General features: G+C 42.2%; 3 long non-coding RNA genes across 3 annotated transcripts in view; all 3 read left to right on the top strand.

Moving 5' to 3' along the window:
- The first annotated feature begins 5,646 nt into the window (after nucleotides 1-5,646).
- LOC139024740 (uncharacterized) lies at nucleotides 5,647-18,511 on the top strand. The gene is made up of 5 exons (XR_011476106.1): nucleotides 5,647-5,989; nucleotides 8,747-8,839; nucleotides 9,686-9,770; nucleotides 17,317-17,403; nucleotides 18,407-18,511. It is a non-coding gene; the product is annotated as an uncharacterized lncRNA (long non-coding RNA).
- Nucleotides 18,512-20,218: 1,707 nt separating this feature from the next.
- Nucleotides 20,219-21,333, top strand: LOC139024739 (uncharacterized). Its single transcript, XR_011476105.1, has 3 exons — nucleotides 20,219-20,232; nucleotides 20,771-20,910; nucleotides 21,251-21,333. It is a non-coding gene; the product is annotated as an uncharacterized lncRNA (long non-coding RNA).
- Nucleotides 21,334-22,331: 998 nt separating this feature from the next.
- LOC112072136 (uncharacterized) overlaps nucleotides 22,332-24,150 on the top strand; it is a 9,943-nt gene continuing 8,124 nt past the window's right edge. Inside the window, exon 1 of the long non-coding RNA XR_011476104.1 lies at nucleotides 22,332-22,454. This is a non-coding gene — a long non-coding RNA (uncharacterized lncRNA). The remainder of the gene's footprint in view (nucleotides 22,455-24,150) is intronic.

Below are 24,150 nucleotides of genomic sequence, written 5' to 3'. Positions count from 1 at the left end.
CACCCTTATGTTTACCAAATATTATGACCCCTCTATGGTCTACAAACTATTACCCCTCTATGCCACAAATATATGACCCCCTCTATGTTTAAACTATATGACCCCCTCTAGGACCAAACTATTATGACCCCTCTATGGGTTACAAACTATTATGACCACCTCTATGTTACAACTATTATCCCTTATGCAAACTATTAGACCCCCTCTATTGTTACAAACTATTTGACCCCCTCTATGGTTTACAAACTATTATGACCCCTTTATGTTACCCTAGTAATGCCCACTATGGTAAACATTATGCCCCCTCTATCGCCACAAACTATTATACCCCCTCTATGGCCACAACTATTATGACCCCTCTAAGGTCTACAAACTATTATGACCCCTCTATGTTTACCAAACTATTATGACCCCCTCTATCGCCACAAAACTATTATGACCCCCTCTATGGCACAAACTATTATGACCCCTCTATGTCTACAAACTATTATGACCCCCTCTTATGGCCACAACATATTATGACCCCCTCCATGGTTTACAAACTTATTATGCCCCCTCTATCGCCACAACTATTATGACCCCCTCTATGGTTTACAAACTATTATGACCCCTCTACTGCTTTACAAACTATTATGACCCCCTCTATGGTTACAAAACTATTATGCCCCCTATGGCCACAAACTATTATGACCCCCTCTATGTGTACAAAACTATTAGACCCCTCTATGGGCACAAACTTTATACCCCTCTTATGGCCACAAACTATTATGACCCCCTCTATGGCCACAAACTATTATGACCCCTCTAGTACAACTATTGACCCCTCTTCCACAAACTATTATGACCCCTCTATGGCCACAAACTATTATGACCCCTCTATGCCACAAACTATTATACCCTCTTGGTCTACAAACTATTATACCCCCTCTATGGTCTACAAACTATTATGACCCCCTCTATGGCCTAAACTATTATACCCCCTCTATGGCCTACCAACTATTATGATTCCCTCTATGAATATTATGGCACTAGGACACCAGCAGGCCTCACGAGACTGAAGGGTTAAGTGGTTAGACTTTATGGGTTAGAGAAATCCCATGTAACCTTTTCTACGAATTCAAAAACACTGAAATGTGAGATGTAATCTACACCTCGAATTAGGCTGATAAATCCTATTATGTCTTTAGTATTTTCCATTCGAGTGTCTTTTCTATATAACCTAAACTTCCTATTCTGACTTGTAAAGCGAGTGGACTGGTGTGGCTTTGTGGCTTCGTGACAACACACATGAGCACCATACCTACTTGACAGCTTCTAAGCAGTTAGACCTCAACACGCCAAACACCACTATGTGGGTGCAGTGATCGCAGGTTAACGCTTCTGTTATTGAATCTTAACCTACACACACACACACACACATATATGCACACACATTTAAAACGTGAGTGTAGAAAATACGTTACCACTGGGAAAATCTAATATCTATTATTGTAACAAATAATAAGAGCTTTCATATCACAACCGGGAGTACAAACACATAGGTTGGTACACCTCTGGGGTGTATTCATTATACACAACTGTACCCCCTCTAGCAACCGTTTTTCCAATGTGATATGTGTTTCTCTTTGTACAAGTTTCGTTTGGTCCTTTGATTCCCTTTGGTTCCTTTTGATTGACCGTTTGTTCCGTTTGATTCTGTTGATTCCGTTTGGTTCCGTTTGATTCTGTTTGATTCCGTTTGTTCGTTTGATTCGTTTGATCTCGTTGTTTTCCATTTGTTCCGTTTGATTCCGTTTGCCCTAGTATACTAGGGGCCTCATTTATCAATCATTTGTAGGCCAAAATATGCGTAAACCATGCGTGGGATTATTCCACGCAGTGTGAGATTTACAACATGACGTTTTTGCATGAGCGTATTTTTTTACTCACGCCATGACAAGCTTACATACAGTGCCAAGTGGTTGAATAAAGGAACTGTTTGTCAAGTTAGCGCCTGTGAATAGGAGAAATATGTTGAAAATGGTGAAATTGTAGAGTAATGATTTAATAGTTTTTTAATTTCATTGTATTCCATTTTGAATTAATGCCACATATCTTGACAGGCTAAACATTATCATTTGATACACCAGAGCCTTTGTTACAATATCATCCATGTAAAGTACGGCATTTGATAAATGGAGTACGTGTGAAAGTGAACCATTGTGTAAATAAAAGACTAGATAATGGAACTGGAATGAGAGATAGATAGATGCTATTGCTCTGGTTGAGATTTGACTCACTGCATTTTGCAGAGAAGGGCGTTTTTTTTAGAAAGTGGGAATGTTTTTGCAGAAAGTACAGATTGTTCATCAGATATTATTTCTCAAAAACCGATCTTAAGATTTTTTTGCAAGCATTTAATAGACATACTTTTAGAAAGCAACATGCCATTCTTGTTATCCACTCGCCATAAAACACCATCCCAAAAACGAGTCCAACTATGTGAACTGCTGAATTAGTAGCAAGGTGGCCAGTGGACAACACCATCCTTCATTCTGCACCTGTTTCTATAAAAAAATACGTCCTCACAGCAGAAATGCAGCTTGTGCCAAACTCTCAACAGAACGATCAGCCATCTCTCATTCATATTTCCCATTATCTATCGTCTGTTCACACATGTCTCAATTTAATAAATGGTTGTACTCTATACGGACTATTGTCTTAACAAAAGACTGATATAGCTTTAAAGATATGGTATTAATTCACATGAAAACAATAACATCGAAAGCCATATCATTTTTGCTCACACAATTCACATTTTCAACATATATTCAGTATGATACTTAAGTAAAGAAATACTTAAATACTTGAAAGTACAGTAGTACAAATGACCACATCTTGTTGATAGTTTTTCCCTACAGACCACTTGCTTAGAGAATATTTACCATTTATGTTTTAATCATAGCAGACTCTCTTATCAGAGCGACTTTACAGTAGTGCATCTTAACACCCTTATCTAGTCTTAACATTTTCTATACACCATTGTCCTAAGTCAAATAATGACCCGCCTTCACAAAACCTCTAAAATAAAGCAGCTTAATTGAATTTTAAACCCTAAATCTATTTTGCATGAAGAAACAACCTGTCATTTATCACAAACATAGCACTTGTATAGCCTAAAGTAGCAGAAATGTCCAGAWAGAAGATTTGAATGSATTTTATTGAAGGGAAACAATAACATKACTTTTTMGGCAACATAGTGATATATTCTTATATATACTGTATGTTACGGATACAGGTATCCTGTGTTTATTCTGTGTGTATTTCTTTGCTGTCCTTCTCCCCTCACAGATGGTAATCATCAGTCACCAATCAGAAGACACCTGCTCCTTTTCCCTTACCCAATCACATTCCCTTTCCCTTGGTTTAAAAACCCTGTCAGTTGTTTTCTRTAGAGCTCAGTCTCTCTGTCATGTCATCTCTCTGTAGATCTCTTGTTTGGTTGAGCAACTACATGTCACTTTGTCCGTTACCCTGTGAGTACTGTTGTGTTATGGTGTTTGACTGTGTGTTTGATGGTGTGAAAAGGGAGTTACAGGGAGGTACCATGGGCATACACTACCCGTAGGAATACTTTGTCTAAGAACACTAGTTAGAACTGGGCGGACCACCCTCTGTATTTTTGGTTAGTTAGTTAGCTGTATTGAAGTAGGCTAGTCTAGCTTAGGGGTGTTTTGGGATATTTGTTTCTTTCCTTGGGTCCAGCTCAGCCCCCTTTACGGTGTGTTTACCAAATAAACCATGAGTGTTTGATGGTAGATTTAAGTTGTCTGTGGTTATTTGTTCTCACTGTTACTTTTTCACTGTTATAATTTGCATGAGTTATGTTACGGGTCTCGTTGCCATCCCCCCCTAGACTGTAGAGCCAAAGGGATTCGTAACACTGTACAATGAGGAAGTCAACTACAAAATACTATGTTTAAATGGTTTTGTGCAGACAACAGAACTCATCATATCACAACCTGGAGTACAAACAAACAGTTTGGCTACAAACCAGACAAGTTCAGGTTAATCCCCTGTTTCTGCCATGTATTTCAGTTTGTTTTTCTAGAGGAAAGGAGGGAAAGGGAGACGAGAAGAGGAGAGGGGGGAGAAAGGGAGAGGAGAACATAGAAGAGGAGAGGAGAAGGGGGAGAAAGGGAGAGGAGAGGAAAGGAGAACAAAGAAGAGGAGAGGGGAGGAGAGGGAGAAAGGGAGAGGAGAACAGAGGAGAGAGGGGAGTTAATTATCTTTCTCTGGTGTGGTTGAGTGCATGTTAGCATTACCTGGTTCAAGTAGTACAGAAGTGGCGTAGGAGAGGTGAGAATGAGAGGGGAGAGGAGATGGAGAGAGAGAGAAAAAGAGAGAGAATATTTTTTAATTATCTACCACTTGAGGGCGCACTTCGCCCATTCAATCCTGCACAGACCGACAGGTTCAGCTGTTAACAACAGAGTCGCTTTGTTCGGAGGCGGTGCCCTTCACAGCCCTGTGGCATTGTAGCGCCGCCCATGACACCAGTTACAGTATCAAATACAACCAGGACTGATTAGAACAGCCATCTCGGAAACACCCTTTAATTTGCGGTTCTTCGGTAAAACAGCATTTGACAGATTGATGCATAGAAAAAATCGACATAACACAGCCTATTAATAAGAGATGAAGATTCATACATGCTTATAACAAGTAGGCCTAATAGACCTACTAGGACTAGTCTACCTGTTAGCCTGGCATACATCTTGGCCTAGCCTACCTGCTTGTTWGCCTACCTGTTGGCCTAACCTACCTGCTTGTTAGCCTACCTTTTGGCCTAACCTACCTGCATGTTGGCCAAGTCTACCTGCTTGTTAGCCTAGCCTACCTGCTTGTTAGTCTACTAGCTTGTTAGCCTAGCCTGCCTGTTAGCCTTGTCTACCTGCTTGTTAGCCTACCTGTTGGCCTAGTCTACCTGCTTGTTAGCCTACCTGTTGGCCTATCCTACCTGCTTGTTAGCCTAGCCAACAGCCTACCTGTTGGCCTAACCTACCTGCTTGTTAGCCTAGCCAACAGCCTACCTGTTGACCTAACCTACCTGCACGTTGGCCAAGTCTACCTGCTTGTTAGCCTAGCCTACCTGTTGGCTCAGACAGTGGCCTGATGGAGAATATCCACACATGGTCTTTAGTTCATACCATTAACGTTAGTTTATTGCATTTTAGAGGTCTCATCAGATTCCATGATTATTGCCTATAATGGCCTTATAATATTGACTATCACTCAGGCAATATGAATTCTCTCTCTAAACAGTGTCACAAAGAATTTGCAGTTGACAATTGCATCAATTCATTTAGGCTAATATTTCTCCTTTTGCTTGTTGACATAGTTTCCATCTCTTACTAAGAAGTTGAGAGTTCCTGATCTGTGAATGCTTGTCTTTACCCGGTGTATTTACTCAGTCAAACCTATGACCGAGCAGCTGAAGGAAAATCAACAGAATTGTCTGTCCGACTGTTGCCACGTTCATGTGCTAGTCGAAAATAGAAAACTAGGAAATGTCCGACTTGTTAATTGGTTGAACGCGGCACGTGTATATGAACAACAGGTTAACAGGTTGGACATTTCCGAGTTTCGTAGTTCCGACGAGCCCTTGAACGCGGCACGTATCCACACCCCTGTTACTTGTTCTAATTTTCTACTTGGAGGAAGTGGCCCCTTTCGCTCTTTACCGCGGGGATACAAAATAACTAACAAACTATTCTGTTGTGGGGAATTTAGGCAATTGTCGTCCCAGAAGATTGAGAAATCGTTTCTGCAGAATAGCACGTTGTAACAACATAGTTGTAAGAAGATACGCCAGAGTGGATCGTTTTGAGACGGAGTAGCCTAGCCTCGTCTGCTTTGTTTACACGGGGATTGTTTTGATGCGGGGTCTTTTCACGGTGACGTTTTTGCGTGGAAAACGACTATAAATCCTGCAACGATGGCAATGCAGGTAGGAGAGTTTCTTCAGCATGTCATGGTGCGCTTTATCGAATGGTAGACAACGCTAATATAGCTTTTTTTTTTGTCATACAGAATATGCGCTATTGGGGGTTTTATTGAAGTGTAGTGTAGATTGCAGAGTAATACCTTTTATAACTAAAAGAGAACATGTTTATAAACTGAACCAATATCATACAAGATATGGATTGATGCCATGTGCATAGACAGATTAAACAACACGTATGTATGTATGTATTTACGTGTTTATCTTTCAGTCTCTACTGTGAACTGCTTTTTGTAGGTTGTAGGCAACTGTTTTAGAGAGGGAGGCAGTGTGTGGGTGTTTGTGTTTGACACGACTCTCAGTGCCCTCAGGGATAACAACACTCAGACAGGATGTGTGTGTGTGTGTGTGTGTGTGTGTGTGTGTGTACACAGACCATTCAGAGTGTCCTGAGGTCTCACTGTGTCCTATGACTACTCCTACAGTTAGTACCATTCAGAGTGGTCCTGAGGTCATCCCTGTGCTCCTATGACTACGTCTACAGAGTTTACCATTCAGAAGTGTTAAGAATGAGTGCGCGTACCTGAGGTCAGTCCCTGTCTTTCCTATGACTTACGTCCTCCTACACAGTACCATTCAGAGTGGGTCCGAGGTCCATTCCCTTGTTGTCCTATGACTACGGTCCTACAAGTACCATTTCAGAGTGGTCCTGAGTCCATCCCTGTGTCCTATGACTACGTCTACAGTACCATTCAGAGTGGTTCCTGAGTCCATCTGTGTCCTCATGACTACGTCTAACTAGACCATTCAGAGTGGTGCTGTAAGGTCATTCCTGTGTCCTATGTGATATCGTCCTACAGATTACTATTCAGAGTTGGCCTGAGTCATCACTGTGTCCTATGATAGTCCTAACAAGTACACATTCAAGTGGTCCGAGGTCATCCTGGTGTCCTAATGACGTGAGTTCCAGTACAGTCAGAGGTATCCTGTCTAGTGAAGCGTACATCCATTGCTAGGGTCGAGTATCCTGTGTCCTAATGACTAACGTTCCTACAGTTACCGATTCCAGAGGGGTCCTGGTAGTCACTGTGTCCTATGTGGACTACGTCTGCAGTACATTCAGAGGTCCATGAGGTCATCACTGTGTCCCATGACTACGTCTACAGTACCATTCAGTTGGTCCTGAGGTCATCACTGTGTTCCTATGACTACGTCCTACAGTACCATTCAGAGGTCCTGAGGTCATCACTGTTGTCTATGACTACGTCCTACAGTACCATTTCAGAGTGGTCCTGAGGTCATCACTGTGTCTATGACTACGTCTACAGTACCATTCAGAGGTCCTGAGTCATCCTGTGTCCTATGACTACGTCCTACAGTACCATTCAGTGGTCCTGAGGTCATCCTGTGTCCTATGACTACGTCCTACAGTACCATTCGAGTGGTCCTGAGGTCATCACTGTGTCCTATGACTACGTCCTACAGTACCATTCAGAGTGTCCTGAGGTCATCACTGTGTTCCTATGACTACGTCCTACAGTACCATTCAGAGTGGTCCTGAGTCATCCTGTTTGTCCTATGACTACGTCCTACAGTACCATTCAGAGTGGTCCTGAGGTCATCACTGGTGTCCATGACTACGTCCTACAGTACCATTCAGAGGTCCTGAGGTCATCACTGTGTCCTATGATACGTACCTACCAGTACCATTCAGAGTGGTCCTGAGGTCATCCTGTGTTCCATGACTACGTCATACTACCATTCAGAGGTGGTCTGAGGTCATCCTGTTCCATGACTACGTCCTACAGTACCATTCAGTGGTCCTGAGGTCATCCTTTGTCCGTATGACTACGTCCTACAGTTACCATTCAGAGTGGTCCTGAGTCAATCACTGTGTTCCTATGACTACGTCCTACAGTACCATTCAGATGTTCCTGAGGTCATCACTGTGTCCTATGACTACGTCCTACCAGTACATTCAGTGGTTCCTGAGGTCATTCACTGTGTCCTATGACTACGTCCTACAGTACCCATCCAGATGTCCTGAGGTCATTCACTGTTGTTCCTATGACTACGTCCTACAGTACCATTCAGACAGGTCCTGAGGTCATCACTGTGTCCTATGGACTACGTCCTACAAGTACCATTCAGAGTGGTCCTGAGGTTATCACTGTGTCCTATGGTACTACGTCCTACAGTAACCATTCAGATGGTCCTTGAGGTCATCACTGTGTCCCTGACTACGTCCTACAGTACCATTCAGAGGTCCTGAGGTCATCACTGTGTTCCTATGACTACGTCCTACAGTACCATTCAGAGTGTCCTGAGAGGTCATCACTGTTGTCCCATGACTACGTCCTACAGTACCCATTCGAGGTGGTTCCTCGAGTCATCACTGTGTCCATGACTAGCGTCCTACAGTACCATCGAGAGTGGTCCTGAGTCACACGTTGTTGTCCCTGATACTACGTCCCTACCAGTACCCATTCAGAGTGGTCGCTGATGGTCATCACTTTCCGTGATGACTACGTCCTACAGTACCATCAGAGTGTTCCTGAGACAGATCACTGTTGTCCTATGACACGTCCTACCTCAGTACCATTCAGAGTGGTCCTGAAAGGTCTATCACTGTGTCTTTATGACTACGTCCTACAGTACCATTGTTCAGAAGTGGTCCTGAGGTCATCACTGTGTCCTATGACACGTCCTACAGTACCATCAGAGGTCCTGCAGTCATCCCTGTGTGTTTGCTCTGTTGGTCAGGCCCCAGCGTGGATATTATGACTTCAGTCCGAACCAGGAAATAACGAGTTGACAGTCGAGAGAAGGAAGAGACTTGGCACCGTCCTCAACCAGGTACAACACAGGTCGACTGGGCTGGCCATAGTACCTGAAGTACTACAGTGTTACATTTCAAGCTGTTTTCTGTCCAGGCTCTGATGGAATTAAACTCTCATACCTCTTCACTCTCCTCCTCTCCCTCTCCCTCCTCCTCCCCCCTCGTGCTCTCCTCCCTTCTCTCTCTCCCTTCTTCTCCTTCTCCTCCTCCCCTTCTCTTCTCTCCTCTCTCTCTCTCCCCTTCCTTTCTTTCCCCCCCTCCCTCTCTCATTCTCCCCTTTCTCTCCCCCCCGCCTTCTCTCCTTTCCTCTCCTCTCCCTCTCTTTTTCTCTCTCTTTCTCTCCCTCTCTCCTCCCCCTCTCTCTTCTTACTCTCCCTCTCTCTCCCTACTTCTCTCTCTCTCTCTCTCTCTCCCTCTCTCCCCGTTCCTCTTCTCCTCTGCTCTGCGCCCTTCCTCTTTCGTCCTTCCTGCTCTCCCCCTTCTCTCTCGTCCGTCCTCTCTCTCCCCCTTCTCTCTCGCCCTTTCCTCTCTCTCCCTTGTCTCTCTCCTTCCTCTCCCTCTCTCTCCCATCCCCCTTCTCTTTGCTCTTTCTCCCTCTTCTTTCTCCTTTCTTTCCCTCTTCTCGTCCCCCTTCTTCTCCTTCTCTCCGCTCTGCTCTCTATCTATTCCTTCTCTTCCCCTTCTTGTCTCTCGCCTCTCTTCTCTCTCTCTCTCGCCTTGTCTCTCTCTTTCGTCTCCCTCTCTCTCCCCCTTCTTCGCTCTCTCTTTCCTCTCCTCTCTCTCTCCCTCCTTTCTTCCTCTCTTCATCTCGCTCTCTCTTTCTCTCCCGTCTCTCTGCCCCTCCGTCTCTCTTTGTTAGTTAGAAATGTTTGGGTGGGAGATTGGATAGGAGGCTTCCAGGAACTTCCAGGAGGACAAAGTGGCCTGGTGCCGGAAGACTACTTACAGGTGAGTGTGTGTCTGTGTTCATTACGGATTACACACCATAACAGAATAAATCACTATGTATCTGTAAAGTAAATCAAATCAAATCAAATGTTATTTGTCACATGCGCCAAATACAACATGTGTAGACCTTACAGTGAAATGCTTACTTATGAGCCCTTAACCAACAATGCAGTTTTAAAAAAAGCAACACAAAATAAGAATAAGAAATAAAAGTAACAAATAATTCAAGAGCAGTAGTAAAATAACAATAGCGAGGCTATATATAGGGGTCAGTGTGCAGGGGCACCTGTTAGTCGAGGTAATTAAGGTAATATGTACATGTAGGTAGAGTTATTAAAGTGACTATGCATAGATAATAACAGAGTAGTAGCGGTGTAAAAGAGGGGAGGTGGGGGGGCAATGGAAATAGTCGGGGTAGTCATTTGATTAGATGTTCAGGAGTCTTATGGCTTGGGGGTATAAGCTGTTTAGAATCCTCTTGGACCTAGACTTGGTGCTTGCCGTGCGGTGGCAGAGAGAACAGTCTATGACTAGGGTAGCTAGAGTCTTTGACAATTTTTAGGGCCTTCCTCTGACACCGRCTGGTYTAGAGGTCCTGGATGGCAGGKAGCTTYGCCCCAGTGATGTAATGGGTCCTACGTACTACCCTCTGTAGTGCCTTGTGGTCGGAGGCCGAGCAGTTGCCACACCAGGCAGTGATGCAACCAGTCAGGATGCTCTCGATGGTGCAGCTGTAGAACCTTTTGAGGATCTGAGGACCCATGCCAAATATTTTCAGTCTCCTGAGGGGGAATAGGTTCTGTCGTGCCCTCTTCACGACTGTTTTGGTGTGCTTGGACCATGTTAGTTTGTTGGTGATGTGGACACCAAGGAACTTGAAGCTCTCAACCTGCTCCACTACAGCCCGTTCAATGAGAATGGGGGCGTGCTCGGTCCTCCTTTTCCTGCAGTCCCCAATCATCTCCTTTGTCTTGATCACGTTGAGGGAGTGGTTGTTGTCCTGGTACCACACTGCCACGTCTCTGACCTCCTCCCTATAGGCTGTCTCGTCGTTGTCTGTGATCAGGCCTACCACTGTTGTGTCATCGGCAAACTTAATGATGGTGTCGGAGTCGTGACATGAGTGAACAGGAGTACAGCATTCTCACATAGGTTTTCCTTTTGTCCAGGTGGGAAAGGGCAGTGTGGAGTGCAATAGAGATTGCATCATCTGTGGATCTGTTAGGGCAGTATGCAAATTGGAGTGGGTCTAGGGTTTCTGGGATAATGGTGTTGATGTGAGCGATGACCAGCCTTTCAAAGCACTTCATGYCTASAGACGTGAGTGCTACAGGTTGGTAGTKATTTKMGCAGGTTACCTTAGTGTTCTTGGGCACAGSSYCTATGGTGGTCTGCTTGAAACATGTTGGTATTACAGACTCAGACAGGGAGAGGTTGAAAATGTCAGTGAAGACACTTGCCAGTTGGTCAATGCATGCTCAGAGTACACGTCCTGGTTATCCGTCTGGCCCTGCGGACTTGTGAATGTTTACCTGTTTTAAGGTCTTACTCACATCGGCTACAGAGAGCGTGATCACACAGTTGTCCAGGACAGCTGATGCTCTCATGCATGTTTCAGTGTTACTTGCCTCGAAGCAAGCATAGAAGTAATTTAGCTCGTCTGGTAGGCTCGTGTCATTGGGCAGCTCTCGGCTGTGCTTCCTTTTGTAGTCTGTAATAGCTTGCAAGCCCTGCCACATCCGACGAGCGTCGGAGCCGGTGTAGTACGATTCAATCTTAGTCCGGTATTGACGCTTTTCYCTGTTTGATGGTTCGTCGGAGGGCATAGGAGGATTTTTGTAAGCTTCCGGGTTAGAGTCCCGCTCCTTGAAAGCGGCAGCTCTACCTTTTAGCTCAATGCGGATGTTGCCTGTTATCCTTGGCTTCTGGTTGGGGTGTGTATGTACAGTCACTGTGGGGACGATYTCATTGARGCACTTATTGATGAAGCCAGTGACTGATGTGGTGTACTCCTCAATGCCATTGGAGGAATCTCGTAACATATTCCAGTCTGTGCAAGCAAACTAGTCCTGTAGCTTAGCTTCTGCTTCATCTGACCACTTTTTTATTGACCGAGTCACTGGTGCTTCCTGCTTTAATTTTTGCTTGTAAACAGGAAGGAGGATAGATAGAATTATGGTCAGATTTGCCAAATGGGAGCTGAGGGAGAGCTTTGTACGTGTCTCTGTGTGGAGTAAAGGTGGTCTAGAGTTTTTTTTTTTTTCTGTGCTTGCACATTTTAACATACTGGTGGAAATGTACTAAAACGGATTTAAGTTTCCCTGCATTAAGGTCCCCGGACAGGTTTGGGTTAAATTCCATATACATTCGAGTCCATTAAAGAAGTACACTGAAATTCCAATTCTCTTCAATGCTTTTTAATTAGGAACATTTGGATTTGAACATTTGGAATCTGCTTTTCTTTCTGAATTGACTGGACTGAATTTACCCGGGTCAGAAGTTTACATTCACTGAATTAGTATTTGGTAGCATTGCCTTTAAATTGTTTAACTTGGGTCAAACGTTTCGGGTAGCCTTCTACAAGCTTCCCACAATAAGTTGGATGACTTTTGGCCCATTCCTCCTGACAGAGCTGGTGTAACCGAGTCAGGTTTATAGGCCTTCTTGCTCGCACACGCTTTTTCAGTTCTGCCCACACATTTTCTATAGGATTGAAGACAGGGCTTTGTGATGGCCACTCCAATACCTTGACTTTGTTGTCCTTAAGCCATTTTGCCACAACTTTGGAAGTTTGCTTGGGTCATTGTCCATTTGGAAGACGCATTTGCGACCAAGCTTTAACTTCCTGACTGATGTCTTGAGATGTTGCTTCAATATATCCACATAATTTTCCTGCCTCACGATGCCATCTATTTTGTGAAGTGCACCAGTCCCTCCTGCAGAAAAGTACCTCCACAACATGATGCTGCCGACCCCGTGCTTCACGGTTGGGATGGTGTTCTTCGGCTTGCAAAGCATCCCCTTTTCCTCCAAACATAACGATGGTCATTATGGCCAACAGTTCTATTTTTTTTTTTCATCAGACCAGAGGACATTTCTCCAAAAAGTCAGATCTTTGTCCCCATGTGCGGTTGCAAACCGTAGTCTGGCTTTTTTATGGCGGTTTTGGAGCAGTGGCTTCTTCCTTGCTGAGCTGCCTTTCGGTTAGGTCAACATAGGACTCGTTTTACTATGGATATATATACTTTTGTACCTGTTTCCTCCAGCATATTCACAAGGTCCTTTGCTGTTGTTCTGGGATTGATTTGCACTTTTCGCACCAAAGGACATTCCTCTCTAGGAGACAGAACACATCTCCTTCCTGAGCGGTATGATGGCTGCGTGGTCCCATTGTGTTTATACTTGTGTACTATTGTTTGTACAGATGAACGTGGAACCTTCAGGCATTTGGAAATTGCTTCCAAGCATGAACCAGACTTGTGGAGGTCTACAAATTTTTTTGGAGGTCTTGGCTGATTTCTTTTGATTTTCCCATGATGTCAAGGAGAAAGGCACTGAGTTTGAAGGTAGGCCTTGAAATAAATCCACAGGTACACCTCCAATTGACTCAAATTAGTCAATTAGCCTATCAGAAGCTTCTAAAGCCATGACATAATTTTCTGGAATTTTCCAAGCTGTTTAAGGCACAGTCAACTTAGTGTGTGTAAACTTCTGACCCACTGGAATTGTGATACAGTGAATTCTAAGTGAAATAATCTGTCTGTTAACAATGTTGGGAAAAATTATTTGTCATGCACAAAGTAGAAAAACGATAGTTTGTTACAAGAAATTTGTGGAGTGGTAGAAAAATGAGTTTTTGTTACTCCAACCTAAGTGTATGTAAACTTCTGACTTCAACTGTAGGCTGTATGTGGTTCCAGGGCATGTATAGCTTTGCTTTAGCTAATGGATGAATGTTTACTGGTAGGCCTATTTGGTCACCATTTAAAACCATACTTTAGCCATTAAGAGGTGAAAAATAAATCATACACTCACAGAAAGCTGTGACACTTCTCTCTGTATCTACAACTACAGTATTTTGATAATTTAGCAACGGTCATATGCTTGTGCTTCTCAGAATGCATCACTCCCTCCTCTGTGCACACAGTGGGGAGTGGCTCGCTAACATAGCAACAGACAGTACCCTAGTAAATGTTTTATGTTTTCCTAGCTCCAACAGTCCATTAGTACCTAGCTAAATTATTATCAGACCTACCAACATGCACACATTTTGCGTACCATCTACACAATGCTCTGTCCATGTACGCAGGTACGAGATCTGAGTTAAAAGTACGCAAAAATGAAAGAGGCCTGATTTTATTTTATTTTATTAAAACGTTTTAATAAAAAATAATAAAAAATAATAAAAAATAATAAAAAAAATCTAACATCCCGATTCTCGAGCTGCAACTTATTTTAAAACCAAATCATAATACAGATCCCACCATACAAAACAGAACACAGGTATTAACAATAAAATACTAAAACATACAATACAACATACAACATATCAATGAAATAATAAAATATAAAAAAAATGATAGTGCAATTTTAATCACCCTGAAAAAATCGTGTTATAATGATTCAGGAAAATGTTATTCTTATTGTTTTTCCCTAGGGTTAATGTTTTAATAAGATAGTTCAATTTAATAAAAAAATATGTGTAATTTTGGTATAACATTTTGGAATTTTTGTTTGTGTATAAAGTATTTGGCAACAAGAATTAAAAAAAAAATCACACTAATTTCAATGGTCTTGTTATCATTGCAATAGTAACATATTATATCCTTCATATCAAAAACATGGGTAGTGTTCATAATGGTAAATAAGTATTTTGATAGTTGATAGTTTCTCAGATTCTCACCTTCTTTTCCAAAGAAAACGCAGATATCATCAATAGCCACAAATTTGGAAAACATAGAATTACATGGATATATCTTATGTAAAATGTTAAAGTGCACTTCCTTAACTTTGTTTGGTATACAATATTTGTAAGGCCTTAACCATGCATTTTTCCAGACAATGTCAGGAATAAGAATGTTCCAGAAATGTTGGTTTCACATTTAGAAACATTCAGCATTAATCCTGATAGAAAATGCAGTTATAGCATTAAGGGCGACCTGGTCTTTGTTTCTTAAGAAAAGAGTAGTATCATCAGCCAGTTGGGAAATTTTTATGTATTTGTTAAAAATGGTTAAGCCATAAACATTTGCATTATTCAGAATATCTAGAGATAGAATGAAAAAAATGAATAAAAATGGCGAAATTGGACATCCCTGTCGTACACTTCTGTTGATACTGAATCTTTTGGAGGTATTACGGTCTAGTAGCACAGAACTATTTCTATCTTTGTAGAACATGTGAATGAATTTGATGAAATTTTCACTGAATCCAAAAAGTTTAAGTGACCTAAAGAGAAGTTCATGTTCCATTGTGTCAAAGGATTTACAGAAGTTCAAAAATAAGACAACCGCATCTGAGTCAATTGCATCTGAATAATCTATAAGGTCCAAGACTAAACGAATGTTAGAGCGTATGTGACGGCCCTTTCATAAATCCTGTTTGAGTCTCTTTTATAATGGTATCTATTCCTTTCTTTAATCTTTTGGCATAAACCAGAGCAATCAATTTGTAATCAATATTTAATAAAGTAATTGGTCTCCTATAGACATGTACGGAGTTTGTGTCAACGGACATGGAGATGAATACATCATTATTGGACGTAGCTGCCCCCCCGTGTCTGCCCCTCCTCCTGTTTGTTGTGATGCTGAGTTGGCCGACTGTCAGCAGTACGTCAACACATGGACAAATCCCTTTTTGACTCTGTGTGTTGTGGAAAGGTAAACACTTAATTGTTTCAAGCTAACGTTAGCGAACATAAGATGGACATTCAGTGGGCTCTAAAGTGCCAGCAGTTCATTTGCTAGTGAAAGAAATTAAATGCAAATACGAAAAATAACTGGTTGCATTTGTGTGAGTGTGATATACATTTAGATCTGCGTCCCGTTAGTTGTATTTTCCATGTAACATTACGAGGATCACGCAACCTGATAGACTGTAATTGTAATTATGATCCATGTCACAAAAAGCATTACAAAAGTATAATCAAAAATAAATATAAACATCTTGGCATTAAATGGAGTTGGGAGTTTAGAAGACTGTGTGATGAAGACTGTGTGATGAAGACTGTGTGATGAAGACTGTGTGATGAAGAATAAATGAGTGTCCGGTATTAGCTATAGAGGCAATGCTTCTAAAATGCCTTTACACTAGATTTGCGAGTTGAATCTCCAATTTGCCGCACTCGTCTTGTACTCTAAAAAGTTGGACAGGGTTGGCAGGTCTGGATTATGTTCCTAGCTCCAACAGTACATTAATAACTAGACAAATGCTTGTGTTTCTAGCTCCAACAGTACAGTAATACCTAACAATACACGCAAATCCAAAACATTAAAAGAAAGTAATTAAGAAATATTGGAACAAGCAATATCAGAGTCTGGGACAGTATATGGACAGTATGTGACTAGAAAAGGTGTGTACAGCAGTAGTTATATAGGATGGGACTACAATACAGTATATACATATGAAATGACTAAAACAGTATTTAAATATTATTAAAGTGACCAGGTAGCCTGGCGGATAGGAGCGTTGGGCCAGTAACCGAAAGGTTGCTGGATCGAATCCCAGAGCTGACAAGGTGAAACGGTCGTTCTGCCCCTGAGCAAGGTAGTTAACCCACTGTTCCCCGGGCGCCGGTGACGTGGATGTCGATTGAGGCAGCCCCCCACAACTCTCTGATTCAGAGGGGTTGGGTTTAAATGCGGAAGACACATTTCAGTTGAATGCATTCAGTTATACAACTGACTAGGTATCACCCTTTCCCTTTCTCGGTGTTCCATGACTATGTACATAGAGCAGCAGTCTCTAKGGTGCAGGGTAGAGTACCGGGTGGTAGCCGGCTAGTAACAGTAACTAAGTTCAGGGCAGGGTTCTGGGCGGAGGCCGGTTAGTGGTGACTATTTAACAGTCTGATAGCCTGGAGATAGAAACTGTTTATCAGTCTACTGGAACGTTGTGTAGCAAAATCACTGAAAATGAACAACTTACACAAAATGCTTCGGTAAGAAGAAGGCGGTTTATCGTTCCAGCTCGTGTGTGTGTGTGTGTGTGTGCGGCATTCCTCAGTCATACAGGAGAGGTGTAGAGGAGTCTTTGTGAGACCCCATCACACCGCCCTTGTTTTTGACAAACGTGACATCACCGGGGAGCCGCACTGTAACGACACAGTTGAACTCTGGAAAATATTTGAAGACCCCAAAGTACCACGACAAAATTAACTAGACTAAATGTCGCTAACAGTGTGACGCTAAAGCAACGCTGTGTCTTTGCAAAGAATGTTTACTGTGATCCCTGTCGTACAAACAGTAATGCTTTCATCCTGCAGACATAGACAGATAAAGTGAAAATGTGGATGATTATTACAACCCCCCCCCCCCACTTCTCTCAGGTTGGTGCAGTGTCGTCCAGAACACCAGAGACAGCTACCTATCCGGATGCCTACAGCCCAGAGTCCAGCAACAGCACAAACACTCAGGTACACACTACTTCATTACTATTTGTTTGTTTACTTGTTTACTGTTTGTTTACTGTTTGTTATAGGGCTTGAGAGAGAAAGAGAGGGATTCTGTCTCTAAATGAAGGAAAGCTTTGACTATGTACAGACTCAGTGACCATAGCCTTGCTATTGAGAAAGCCTGCCTACGGCAGGCTATGTGCACACTGCCAACACAATGATTTGGAAACTGAGCTGCACTTCCTGCCAAATGTATGACCATATTAGAGACACATATTTTCCTCAGAATACACAGATCCACAAAGAATTCGAAAACAAAATACGATTTCAATAAACTCCCATATGTYCTGGGTGAAATTCCACAGTGTGCCATCACAGCAGCAAGATGTGTGACCTGTTGCCACAAGAAAAGGGCAACCACAGTGAAGAACAAACACCATTGTAAATTCAACCCATATTTATGCTTATTTATTTTCCCTTTTGTACTTTAACTATTTGCACATCATTACAACACATATTATGTAGACATAATATAACATTTGAGATGTATTTATTATTTTGGAACTTTTGTGAYTGTAATGTTTACTGTTCATTTTTTATTGTTATTTTCACTTTTYTTTTTTATCTATTTCACTTGCTTTGGCAYTGTTTCACATGCCAATAAAGCCCCTTAAATTGAAATAGAGAGAGAGAGATGTTTATAGTCAGGCAGGAAGGGGAAATGGTCATTACCATGGCGTTGGAGCTTTTCTTTGTAGGCCCAAGGCCAGTTCTGTCCCCGCTTGAACCATTAAAAGTGCATTAAGCAGGACAGCATGCACCACACACACACTTTAGCCATTAAGACTGCCTTGGATAGAGCCACGCCAAAACATCATCACCATTAAGCCTGCCTTGGTTAGAGCCACGCCACTTCAAAACATCAAGCCACTTAGCTTTTAAAACAGAGCAGGCTGAAGCAGGCTTTTTAAAGGAGCTCTGTGAAACATTTCCCAGAGTTCACTGCTGCTGTTGTTGTCTGCAGGTTGCTAACGGTGACAACCCTTGGTCTGGGGGAGGAGCTGACACCAACGACACAGCCGGGGGATGGGACACCCAGGGATACGCACAGACTCGACAGAATGCAGGTGATACGCACAGACTCGACAGAATGCAGGTGACACGCACAGACTCGACAGAATGCAGGTGATACGCACAGACTCGACAGAATGCAGGTGATACGCACAGACTCGACAGAATGCAGGTGATACGCAACAGGACTCGCAGAAAGCCAGGTGATACGCCACAGACTCGCACAGAATGAGGTGATACGCACAGACTCGACAGAATGCAGGTGACACGCAACACGCTCGACAGAATGCAGGTGTAACGACAGATCTCGACAGAATGCAGGTGATTACGCACAGACTCGACAGAATGCAGGTGATACGCACAGATCCGACAGAATGCAGGTGATACGTCACAGCACTCGACAGAAAATGAGGTGAACGCACAGACTCGACAGATAGCAGGTGACTAGCGCACAGACTGCGACAGAATGCAGGTGATACGCACAGACTCGACACAGAATGCAGGTGACACGCACAGACTCGACAGAATGCAGGTGACACGCACAGACTCGACGCAATGCAGGTGATACGCACAGACTCGACAGAATGCAGGTGATACGCACAGACTCGACAGAATGCAGGTGATACGCACAGACTCGACAGAATGGCAGGTGATACGCACAGACTCGGACAGAATGCAGGTGATACGCACAGACTCGACAGAATGCAAGGTGATACGCACAGACTCGACGAAATGAGGTGATAACGCACAGATCGACAGAATGCAGGTGACACGACAGACTCACAGAATGAAGGTGACACGCCAAGACTTCGCAGAATGCAGGTGAACGCACAGACTCGACAGATGCAGGTGTACGCACAGACTCGACGAATGTAGGTGATTACGCACAGCTCGCAGAAGCAGGTGACACGCACAGACTCGACAGAATGAGCGTGATACGCAACAATGACCTCCACAGAATGCAGTGAATACGCACAGACTCACAGAATGCAGGTGAACGGACAGACTCGACAGAATGCAGGTGATACGCACAGACTCGAACAGAATGCAAGGTGATGACGCACAGACTCCGCCAGAATGCAGGTGACACGCACAAGACTCGACAGAATGCAGGTGACACGCACAGACTCGACAGAATGAGGTGAATCGCACAGACTCGACAGAATGCAGTGACACACACAGCTCGACAGAATGCAGGTGATACGCACAAGACTCGCAGAATGCAGGTGAACCACAGACTCGACAGAAATGCAGGTTGACACGCACACTCGACAAATGCAGGTGATACACACAGACTGACAGAATGCAGGTGATACGCACAGACTCGACAGAATGGCAGGTGATACACGACAGACTCGACAGAAATGCAGGTTGACACACAGACTCTCAGACAACAGAATGCAGGTGATACGCACAGACTCGACAGAATGCAGGTGATAGCACAGATCTCCAGATGCAGGATACGCACAGACTCGACAGAATGCAGGTGAATACGCACAGACTCGACAGAATGCAGGTGATACGCACAGACTCGACAGAATCAGGTGACACGCACAGACTCGACAGAATGGCAGGTGGATACACCCAGACTCGACGAATGCAGGTGAACGACCAGACTCGACAGAATGCAGGTGACACGCACAGACTCGACAGAATGCAGGTGATACGCAACAGACTCGACAGAATGCAGGTATACACACAGACTCGACAGAATGCAGGTGACACGCACAGACTCGACAGAATGCAGGTGATACGCAACAGACTTCGACAGAATGCAGGGTGATGCACGCACAGACTCGACAGAATGCAGGTATACGCACAGACTCGACAGAATGAGGTGATACGCACAGACTCGACCAGAATGCAGGTGATACGCAACAGACTCGACAGAAGTCAGGTGATACAGCACAGACTCGACAGAATGCAGGTGAACACGCACAGACCGACAGAATGCAGGTGATTACGCACAGACCTCGACAGAATGCAGGTGATACGCACAGACTCGACAGAATGCAGGTGATACGCACAGACTCGACAGAATGCAGGTGAACGCACACACTCCGACAGAAGCAAGTGTGATACGCACAGACTCGACAGAATGCAGGTGATACGCACAGACTCGACAGAATGCAGGTGACACGCACAGACTCGACAGAATGCAGGTGACACCGCACAGACTCCGACAGATGCAGGTGACACGCACAGACTCGACAGGAATGCAGGTGACACGCACAGACACACAAGATGTTTGTAAATGTTGCTTGTATTTTTAATGTTGCGTTTTTTTAAAATAATGTCCTTGTTTGTGCGTGTGAAGGTGATGATGCGATGATGGTGAGTGGGATGAAGAGTGGGATGATGCCAGATTCAACAGGGGGTTATGGAGAAACTACAGGGGAGGAGGAAGGAGAGCGACAGCCGCAACACACACACACACATGAAGATATCCCTCAACAAGTAAGACACAACAAACACACTGATTTATTTTTTAAATGTTGTTGCATTTCACTAGGGTCGAAAATTCTGGTAACTTTTTCAAAAAAATAGTGTGCAAAGCTTCATCAAGGCAAAGGGTGGCTACTTTGGTTAAACAAATCAAAATATATTTCATATTTGGATTCTTCCACTTTTTTTGGTTTACTACATGATTCCATATGTGTTATTTCATAGTTTTGATGTCTTTCACTATTATTCCTAACAATGTAGAAAATAGTAAAAAATAAAGAAAAAACCCTTAAAAGAGTAGGTGTGTTCCAAACTTTTGACTGGTACTGGTAAGTCCGTATTCTTCCACTAGGTTTGCGTTCTCTAAGATTCCCAACCAGAGGTGTACCTGCTGGCTAAACTACCACCCCCCAAAGGCAAAGACAGACTGGCCATTCTATGTGAGTCATCATCGATCTGTTCTACACATTTACATTACATTAACTTCACAGTACATTAACATTAACATGACTGTAAACAGTATATTATAATTACTTTACAGTACAGTAACTTTACAGTAAATTACATTAACATTCATTACGTTAACTCTACAGTAATTACATTAACATTACTTTACATTAGCATTAACTCTACAGGTCATTACATTAACATTACTTTACAGTACATTACAATAACATTACTTTACAGTACATTAACAATAACATTACTTTACATTACATTACCCGTAACTTCACAGTACATTACAGTAACATTACTTTTACAGTACATGTACATTTAAATTAACATTACTTTTACATTACATTACCTTAACTCTACAGTACAATACAGTAACAGTAAACATTACATTACAGTACATTAACATACTTTACAGTAACATTAACATTACTTTACAGTAATTACATAACATTACTGCACAGTGCATTACCTTAACTCTACAGTACATTACAGTAACATTACTTTACAGTACATTAACATTACTTACATTACAGTGACATTACTTTACAGTACATTTACATAACTTTACAGTACATCCCATTAGAATTACATTAACATTACTTTACAGTAATTACATTACATTAACAGTACATTACATTAACATTACTTTACATTACTTTTTACATTAATCTGCATTAAACTTTCATATACTTTTACAGGCATTGCCATTTACATTACATTGTATTACATTCACATTACATTTAGATAACATTGCTTTACATTACTCTACATTTACATACCAGTACATTATAATAAATTACATTTAAATTACTTTTACATTGCATTACTTTAAATTACATTAACAAGGCATTACATTTACATTACATTTACAAGGCATTACATTTGCATTAACATTACATTTACGGGTGGGGGAAAAACTCTGCTACTGTAGATGGTAATAGCAATGTAGTAATTGTTTCTCTGTGTGTGTGTAGATGGGAGATGTGGGGCCAGTGTGGCTGTATCCCCAGTCTCCTCTTGACTGTGTCGTGGCTGATCCTAAAAAAGGCTCTAAGCTGTACGGGCTGAAGAGTTACATAGAGTACCAGGTCACACCCAATGTGAGTATCACACACACACACACACACACACACAAGTGCTGAGCGATTAGTGCTTTTTGAGGTCGTTTCAGTTCGGTGAAAAAAAGAAGAAAAAAATCTGTTTTTGATTTGTATTTTTTTTTTTTAAGTATGCTTAAGCTTTTTAATAGAAATTACATTTTAATAGAAATTCCAAATGTTTAGAACATTCAATTGTCTTATTAAGTTGTTTTTATTTGAGGACTTTTTATTATTTAATTCTTTTTTGTCATCATCTCTGCTCAGGCAGTAGCAGCCAACTATCTAACCTCAATTAACAAGTCATCCTATTTAGCTAGGCTAGTAACTAGCTAGCTGGCTATCTAGTAGCTACCTAATATGTAATAGTAACTAGCTAGCTAGTAGCTACCTAATATGCTGCAGAGCTGTCTGACGATAAAACTAATTTAGTTGTTCTTCAAAGTCGATAGGGCATACTTTCAAGAGACGGCTAATTACCAATTACTACAAATATTAATCGGGTACAGCTACCTCACGAACTGTCTATATCCCTATTGTCGTTGTGTTTTGTACATTCCTCTCTCATATGTCTTTCTGGGGCCGGAAGAGCAGGACAGGCGCAATGGATTATAGGCATTGTAGTTAATTACCACGTTTTCTGCCCTGAACTAAGTTTAATATTTTCTGTTGAAAACTACAACTTCCAGCGGCCCACAGTTTGTTCTTGATCGGATTTCTCTACGGCGTGTAGAGCTCACAAAAAATACTAACTAAATGGAATTCAAGTAATTGAACTGACGTCGATCAATTTAGTTGTTTAATAAGCAAAAACATAATAAGTTGATCGCTCAGCACAGCCAGGTCTACATAAGGGTCAACTTTCAAAAAATCCAAAAGCTCTGACGAAGGCCGTGTGGCCGATACGTAAGCTTATTAAATATCGGTGATACTACAAGAGCAGTGTGCGGTTTCCTTTTCCTTCATCTTGTTCAATTGATGCCATGCACCTGCCAAATAGATTGCTCAGATGTGCGAGTGCTTTTTGTATTTGTATTAAAGGTTTAAGTATAAAAGTTAGTATAAAAGAGGTTTTGTAATTTACTGGTTCAGAATGTCACTATGGTACGTCTATTAAATGTGGATGAATTAGGAGATGAGATTAATCCAATTATCTGTTTTATTTTTTACACAAAGACCGAGGAGGAGATATTGATGGTGGATGTTGTTGGTTGTAAGGCCGGTAGGGTTGTAGTGATTTAGTAGGGACACAACACATTTCAGGGTGCATGAAGGATCAAGTAGTGCTGCCGGGTGAATAAAGTGAAAGGAAATGGTACAGAAGAAATGGGTTTAACAAGGAAGGAAATGGGTTTAACAGGAAGGAAATGGGTTTAACAGGAAGGAAATGGGTTTAATAGTAACAAGTAATTAACAGGAAGGAAATGGGTTTAACAGTAACATGTATTACGGAGGAAATGGTTAACAGAAAGAAATGGGTTTAACAGTAACAAGTATTAACAGGAAGGAAATGGGTTTAACAGGAACATGTAATTAACAGGGAGGAAATGGGTTTAACAGTAACATGTAATTAACAGGGAGGAAATGGGTTTAACAGTAACATGTAATAACAGGGAGGAAATGGGTTTAACAGTAACATGTAATTAACAGGAATGAAATGGGTTTAACAGTAACATGTAATTAACAGGAAGGAAATGGT

This window comes from Salvelinus sp. IW2-2015, unplaced genomic scaffold (genome assembly GCF_002910315.2).
Source record: "Salvelinus sp. IW2-2015 unplaced genomic scaffold, ASM291031v2 Un_scaffold1830, whole genome shotgun sequence".
Lineage (NCBI taxonomy): Eukaryota > Metazoa > Chordata > Actinopteri > Salmoniformes > Salmonidae > Salvelinus > Salvelinus sp. IW2-2015.
Note: the sequence above shows the minus strand (reverse complement) of the source record. Positions and strands in the feature narration are given on the sequence as shown.